Source organism: Coturnix japonica, chromosome 2 (genome assembly GCF_054131305.1).
Source record: "Coturnix japonica strain WE chromosome 2, WE-NBRP24, whole genome shotgun sequence".
NCBI classification, from domain to species: Eukaryota; Metazoa; Chordata; class Aves; order Galliformes; family Phasianidae; genus Coturnix; species Coturnix japonica.
The window spans coordinates 106,567,804-106,576,660 of NC_140664.1; positions in this window are offsets into that span (position 1 = coordinate 106,567,804).

An 8,857-nucleotide genomic window follows, 5' to 3' on the forward strand; every position below is an offset into this window, starting at 1 on the left:
AGTATATTATTCAAATACAATAATTGATCTTTGCTTAAGGTAATTATTTTTAATACCTCTTCTCATCTAAAATAGTTTAAAACATTTTCTCTTACGTTAGTTTATTGCCTTTCCAAGACAGCACTGCAGTTTTAATGGGAGAACAATTGCTCTTCCTGAGGCAATTTTTTTTTTTTTTTTTCTGATTTAAAAAAATAAAATAAAATACGGTCTACAGGGAAGATTCACCTAATGTGCTAAATGTTCTTACTAGCCATATAATTGAGGCTTGTAATACATGCTCCATGTGGTTTTCAGTAAGGCTGGATTTTTTGATCAATCAAAAATGACAGTCAACATAAGTTTTTTGTTTTTAAAAATCATTTGCATTCGAGGTACAAGCACTAATCTCACAAGTCTACTGGAAAACTAGATGTCTGAAAGGAGGTGTCCTCTCTTTTCTTTTTCCTCCAGCTAAAAGCTTTCCATCACTGCCTCAGAGCAAGCTTCAAAGCTTTTATGTGATACCACAGGCTTCTTAAAACAATATATTCTCAACCAGTTCCAGATGTAGGCTCTTTAGGGTGCCAAATTGGTTAATTTTCCCTTTTCTTCCCAACCCCTTGATCTCAGCTACCTCTGATAGTTTTATCTCTATTTCCCAACCCCCAAAATATTCAGTGAGTGTTCTAAAGACTAAAGTCTTCATTTCATACTGGATTAGTGTAACCATAATTAAAAAGGCGGGTATATTAATAGTTTCAATTAAGCAGTTAAAATATTTCTTCAAACACAACCAAACTGAACAGAAATTCCAGATGCTGCTTTGATAAATACATCTCTGAAAAAGAGTAACAAAAGAAATCTTTACACAAGTGAATCCTTTAAAAATGTTCATTTGTAGGACAGAGCCTGAGACTATCAGTTATTAATTATTCTTCCAAGGAAAATAAATACAACCAAATCCAATTCTGCAGAGGAATGAACACTTCAATTATGTGGTGGGCCTTGATAAATACATCAAAAAACTTTCTTATTAGCCTTCTCTGCTGAACAAAAATTATCATTTCTTATACAGTAGTTCAAACAATACATGGTGTTCAACAGCTAACCTTGAGTAATTAGGATCACAAAATTGTAGGTGTTGGAAGAAACCTTTGGAGATCATCCAGTCCAAACTCCTGCTAAAGCAGACTCCCTACAACAGATCATACAGGTAGGCATTCAGGAAGGTCTTAAATATCGTCAAAGGAGATTTTACAACCTTTGGGCAGCCTGTTCCAGGGCTCCATCACTCTGACAGTTAAGAAGTTATTTGTTTTAGCATAGAACTTCCTATGTTCCAGGTTTCTGCAACCAAAATGATTCTGCCCCCAGAGACTCAACTCTGGCACGTAAGATATTCATAAACATTTATTAGATCCCTTCTCAGTCTTTTGTTCTCCACACTGAAGAGTAACATGTCTCTCAGTCTTTCCTCATACAGGGCAGCTAATCAGTAGTTGGCAAAAAGCAATACCTCATAGTGAGAACTCTTAGGAAGACAGAATTTGGGGCTGGAGGGTCATGAGAAACTATTTCTGCTGAAAAATAAATAAATAAATAAATAAATAAATAAATAAATAAAGGAACCACATTGTTGTAGTATGGATATATGGATCTACATTAGAATATCTAAAACAGTAACACACAGCCTGCACAGCTTGCTGCTAAAGGTTTTCAGCTGGAGATATTACTGATACTTCTAGATCTGTCCGCAGTAGTGACTGATGAATTGTGAGTGCAAGAGGGTCAACATGTTTTTTGGTATGTTTATTACTAATTCAATAATACCATTATCCTTTTGGAGAACTGCTAATGAAAAACCTCCTGTGTTGAATAGTTATTTATCAGATATTTCTACAACTAGTGCAATAAAGAGTCACACTTATCTACTTTGAGGTTTTACTTTATAAGAATATTTCCCATTAGAAGTAGCTACAGCAACAGCCATTACTCTGGAGATAGCTGAACAATATGGGATTGTGCTGAACTCCAATAAAGGAATAATTTATTCAAACAAAATAGGAATCCTGTCTGCCTGCAAAATGATAAATGGTAGGAGGAGAAAGAACTTGATAGGACTTTAAAAATGTGATTCTACTTTCATGCCTAACTAATAAAAAATAAAAAAAAAAAAATTTAAAAAGTGTTTTTTTCTTTCCCCTTATGGCTGCAGCAAGAATTCTGAAAATTCACTAGAGATGGGACTGAAGGAAGCAAGAAGAGAGAATATTGCAAAAGCATACATTACGTTACAGCAGAAACAACTCCTAATTATTCCAAGAATATTGTATTTGGAAATAAAAATACTATGGCCCCAATGTCCAGTATCTATAGTGAATTACAGTTATCCCACATAATATTCTTAAGAGAGGGGAGATCTAAAACAAAATAAAAGTGTAAGCCTTAGCAGACAGATGCCTAACCTCACATCCCTCTGATCTCCCACTCAACCTCTGTCCAACCTTTGTTAAATAGGTGCTTTGGGGAATATCAGTACCTTCAAAGATTCAGACAATCACTTGTGATTGGATGATATTCAAATTGATTGTCTAAGATCCAAATCCTTCAGTATCTATCTTCACTGCAATGGACTGTTAAAATAGCACAGAGACAATTCGAAAGGGAAGTCTAATGTTACCATTATAACAGTCATTAGAGAATACAGAAACTGCAGATGGCAGTTTCTTAGCTCAAGAAGTCTTACCTCCAACTAAAAACAAAAACAAAAGAACATTAAAAACAACAACAACAACAACATGGTTTCTGCTATCTTTATAGAAAAAGGAATTGACTCCAGGAATTGAGTCCAAAAATAGAAAAGAAATTGCTTCAGTATAAGAGGTTAAAGCATCATCGTATATATTAGAAAACCAATTAAGTCTATATCAGTAATATGTATTTAGTGCTTTAATAAAAATTGAAACAAACAGCAGTTAAGATTACCTGTTAAAAATAATTTAAAATAAAAAAGCATAGACTGTGCTTTTGAACATTTTTCTAGAGGCCACATTTACACACCTGAGGTCAAGAAAAAGAGGAGACATTAATAAACTGGAGAAAATAAACAAAGTTCTTGCAAAATTTAATTTAGAAAATAGTATTTTAATATCAGTGAATATGAATTAGGTAGTGGGAAGCCAGCTGTTAATGAGTAAAGCTGAAAGTTATAAGAGGAGGATGAGTAGAGTTAATGACAGAAGACAACATTTTATTACACTAGAATGAACAGAACCTTGACAACTGTGTTGGGACATTGTTCAAAATGCAAAAGGCAAGCATTAATAAGACAAACAAATTTTCAAAATACTTTTGTTTTTTATTGCAAAAAGTAAACGTGTAGATAAAGTGATCATGATGAATCCTTGCTGTTAGCAATGCAGGATTGTAAAACAGAAGCCAAATGGATAAATAATTACAGATTTTGTAATGCTGATTCCTGAGAAAATAATAGAAGAGATTATATGGTGATACATAGACCAAGACAGTGATACAATGAAGGGTCTTGTATATAGTAGGTCTTCTCAGACTAACTTTTTAAAATCAGATTGTCTAACTGATAGAGAATGGTGTTATACAACATATTTTAAAAAGTAGCATTGTTAAATAAACTAGACATGAATTATAAAGTCCAGAGTGATTTCCCAAACTGTACATTTTCAAAATGTTTTTTAATTATTATATCAAACACAGCAGCAAAACATTAACTTTGGCCACCTCTGTTATCTGTTATCAAACAATGAAATATCAAAATCATAGTCATGTTGCCAAAAATCTTCGCAAGATCATCTGTGATTTGTTTTAAATATTATCAATCATGTAGATAATATATTTAATTAAAAGCCTATGAAATTTTCCAATGGAAGCCTAATTTTTAGTACTGCATTGTCTTCACTACATCTAATACCCAAGGAGAATGGAAACTTATCTCAAGTTCAGTAAAAAAACTTCTCTGTGTCAGGGCAAAAAGGTAAGCAACCTCCAGAGAAGGATATTCAGAGCACCTAGTCGTGATGCAGATATTATAAATAATTTCCTACACATATGATCATATTGATTCTCTGCTAGGATAAATTTTAAACTTCTAAAAAAAAAAAAAAAAAAGAAAAAAAAAAGAGATTGAACCAATTTTTATTTTGATTGGCAGGAGTCCCAGTAATCCAAATTAGTGTAAAACTAAAAATATTCACTATATTCACTATAATCTATAGTAAGAATTCTTGTCTATGATTACTTTGAAGTTAATTGTTGGAATTGTTAGGGATGATATTGCAAGTGAATTACAAAGTGTTTAGCTCTTGTATCATTACTTTGGATCTCATAGTTCTGAGAGCTTTGCAGTGTACAGAAAGAATAGCAAGACTTCTCCTGCATCTTCTCCTGCATCAGGGCTTGCCTTTGAAAAAATAAGTAAGCCAAACTAGAGCCAGGAAGAAAATTTATAGTACCTTAGAATACAGCCATCTTTTTGTTGCCTTCTAAACTGCATTCCAAACAACAGATACCCTCAACAACATCGCTTTCTTTTCACTGTTTCATAAATTAATATGAACACAGACTCATCCCTGCTAGCAAAGTTATGAGATGCAATGCTACCCCAGACAGCCTTTCCTGACACTTTAGTGGACAGCAGTGAAAATTAACTTCTCACACATTCCAAAGGTAATGGATTTTGGGCTTATCTACACAGAAAACCCTGTGTCAATGGAAATATGCTGACAAAGGAATAAGTTGCAAAAAAACATTCTGCAGCATTTTGGTCTCAGCTAAAACAGTATTAACTGCATCCTGAGGTTTTGGTTGTTTCTGAGAGACGAGAGCATGGACAGGGCAAGTCCACTCAGTGGGAAATAACTGCTGTCTTTCTGGCACAGCAGCAGAGGACAGGGTAGAGTCAGGACAGATGGCCCAAACTAAGCAACAGGTTATTCCATACCACATGATATCATGCAGCTTGATATCCTATAAAGCTGTGGAGAGTTGGCCAGGGGTCAACAGCTGCTTGGAGGTTGTTGGGCATCAGTTGGAAAGATACTGCATTGCATCGTGTTGCTAGCAGGGCGTCAATCAGCAGGCTGTTGTATTGTTAGCTGGGCATCAGACAACAAATGGCAAGTAATTGCATACACACACACTATTATCATTGCATTTTTGTTTCTTTTTTTGCCTTAATAAATAGTTTTTATCTCAACTTGTGGGTTCTGTTTTGTTTTCACTTCTCTCCCTCATCCCACTTGGAGTGAGAAACTGACTATGTGGTGCTTAGCTATTGCTGAGTAAAGCCACAACACAGCTTTAAGGAGAAATGAATAGATAGGTGTGGTTGGTTTTTTTTTCCATCCCTAGGAAACAGTTAAAAGATTGCTATGCACTGCCTTCCTATAAACACGCTGGTGATTCTGCAGACAAGGAAAAGGTTGTAGGATAACTTCTTGCTACCTTCTAATCTGATCATACCAACATCATCTTTGTCTCCTTTCTCCTTTTCTGCAGGACAGGTAAGGCAGCACTGGACACCTGCCAGTGCATGGTGGAACACTTCTCTCAAAGGTTCTAGAAATTCTGGTTGTTTAATGAACAAAAATGTTGATGTGTTTTTACAAAACCTTTAAACAGAAAGGTCAAAATTCTGAAAGCACGTTGGACATTCTGAAGCTGGGCCCCAGGTTTGAAGTTTTTTGGGTTTATAAAAGTCCATCCATGCTAACAGAATTTTTGCAAACTGCAACTGGCTTTGTCTGAAAATGATATAGCCAGAAAACTACTTTCCTTCAGAGAAATCTGCACATTTTTGTAAAAGGATCCATAAGCTTTCTTCTGATTTTAAGCACATCTGAGAGTTAAGCATAAAATGATTTCAAAAGCTTTGATGTTTTACACACTCAACACTCATATTCCTTCTTAGAACCTGTGTGTGGAAATATGTTGTATAGTTTCATGATTTTTCTTAATTAATAGGATAAAAACTAAAAAGGATTTCATGATAGTATTTGAGCAATTTGTTATTGCAACTAGTTCTGTATTATTATTTTTTTTTTATCATTACAAGTTTTAAGATGGAAAATCACTGGATTACTGTAATATAAATGGTTAAAGGAGAACAAGATGCTTCTTTGAATACCAGGTAATCTTGGGTTTCTCCACAACTGAATATAAATTAATGAAACAAATAAATTTACATAAGAAAATATGGAGGCATATAGGAAACTTCTGTCTTTGTTTAATATCTTTGCATATTTGTCTGTGTCAAAATATCATAGAATCATAGAATATAATTGAATCTGCCCAGTTTCATGGTATTATCTCAATGCAGGAGAATTAAGATCATGCGCGTCTAATGGAACCTGAGTCTTTAAAAGAACTTTTCCCATTAGCCTTCACAAAAAGCACTGTAGACTGAAAACAAATGATAAAAGAGCACAGCCAACTGCATACAGAAAACATCATTGAGAGGTTTCTGTCATTGAGAATCACTGAGATTCTCCTATACTAGTCCTAAACTGAGATCCTGTTGTACATAACTTGGAGTAGTGCTAGAAGACCATACTACGCTCTCATTTGGAGTCATAACAAATGTGAGTGACTACTATTGTTAAATTCTGGTTAGCATCACTGATTTGAAAAACAGAATATCTCTTTCTTCCAAAACTGACATGTCATGGGAGCTCTGCTGGATGCTTCTGCCTCAACACACACCACGCTATGACTGCTTACAGCTTATCTCACATCCATAACTCATCTTCTGGATTTTACTTCCATATGTATTGAAAAACTAGTTGAGGTAATTGAATTTGTTCTTTGCTTTAGTCTATTTAATGACAGTAGAGCATTAGAGAACTACTGTCAGGATAAGCTTTAAAGCTACATTCCTCTGCTTTGCAAATATTCATTTGTAGTTACATGAATGTGGACATATGTGGAACACAAAATTTAGTACAAAATACATGAAATCATGATATTGCTGGAGATTTCATCTCAAGATGTAGATTTGTCTATACAAGAAAGAGCACAAGATGTACTGTTCATTTATTTTATCTAGAACTACCAAAAAAACTTAAATTATCTTGTTAACATAATAGATTCATGAGCTCAGATAATATTCTTCACCATCAAGTTACAATAGGTCAGTAGAAAGAGCAATTCATATGTAGTTTTTGTAGTACAAATACACTAGGAAGAAGTGCTAATGCACAGTTAAAAAAAAAAAAAAAAAGAGGTCTAGTTTTCATATACAAAGCAAAAGTTACCAAAGTTTACATTACAGATTTTAAAACACTTATGGCATAAATTATCAAAACCATACTCTTTCATCTAGCCTACTTAAATTACTTGGACGAGTAGTGCAAGAAGAGTGCAAGAAGAGCACACAGAGCATGAACAATGAAGCTGTACCAGAAATTAAAAACATAATAAAAATGCAAAACAAGTTACCTAGTCATGATTGTAATGTATAGTAGTTTGTCTTTATTCATAATTTAACTCTAGAAACTCTGCTATATGTACAAAACCAAGCCCAGATCTTTCTTTGTCATCTTGTTTGAAAGCCATCCAGAATCTGAACATTTCAGAAAATATTCTTGAAACATTTATTTCTTTACGGTGAGTATTTCATGATAACATAATTCTATTTGTATTTGTTAGATGATTAGTTCCCCTAGTTGTTTTTCTTTCCCCCCACCCCCCTCCCTCCTCCCTCACTAGTTTGGCTTTGTCTGGGGGATTTTATTTAAATGCACACAATTATAAGTACAAATAAGATCATTTTCAGATAATGACTTTCTGAGTGCAGAGCACAAAGATAAGAAAAAAATAACTTCATGGTAAATTTGAATTTAACTTGAAAATGTAACATTTAATTATGAAACAGCTTCCTAAGATGTTCTTGTCTAAACTTAACTAGGAGATACAGATTTCTGATTGCAAAGGAGAAATAATTCAGCAAAAGAAAAATTACTTCCAGCTGGCTCTATAATAAAAGTCCTTGGCCCTTATTAAATCAAAAGTGGGAAGCTCAGGCTGCTACTTTATGTCTCGCAAATCTGAAAGGAAACCATTTAGATTTTTTTTCTGACACCAAAAATTTGCAACGCTAAAAATAACTTCACACAGTGAAGCACCAAGCACAGACATACATATGAACAGGAAATCAAAATCTGACTAATAGATTAAATGGCATCCAAGATCATTTCCCTCATGTACTCTGAAAAGCCCTCCAACTACACCGCTTGATAACTTCTTGTGCTGACCTAACATATGCCACATTTGATCTCAAAATACATAGTGATAAGACATTAAAACAGCTGAGAGACAGAAATGTTCCTTTTATTGCCACTGAGCTGACAGACAAGTCACAAAAGCCAACATTTTCAAGAATGGCAAGGACTGAGGAAGGGGCTGGAAATTAAAGCTTTTGTACATGTCTGATGTTACAGAACAACCTAAAATATCAGAGATGTCAGACTAAGTGCAGGTATAGAAAGACTTCAAACAAAAGACAAATATAATGGGAACTATTTGCTATTGACAAATATTGCACTGATTAAATTAACATTGGATTAGAAATGCTTGATATCAGCAAATATATGTCAGCACACATTGACTTGCAAAAGCAAAAAAAAAAAAACAAAACAAAACAAAACTGCAGGACTATTATGAGAAGTAATACATATTGGTATTTGATAACGGCTTATATCAAGCACAGAAATATAACAGACACACTCATGTTGGTTTTAAATGTATGTTTACTTAGACAAGTTCCTGAACAAAGAGCTGTTCAGCTTTAATTTCAGACTTAAGTCTTCTAGCTCTAACTCATTCTCCACTATATAACATTTCA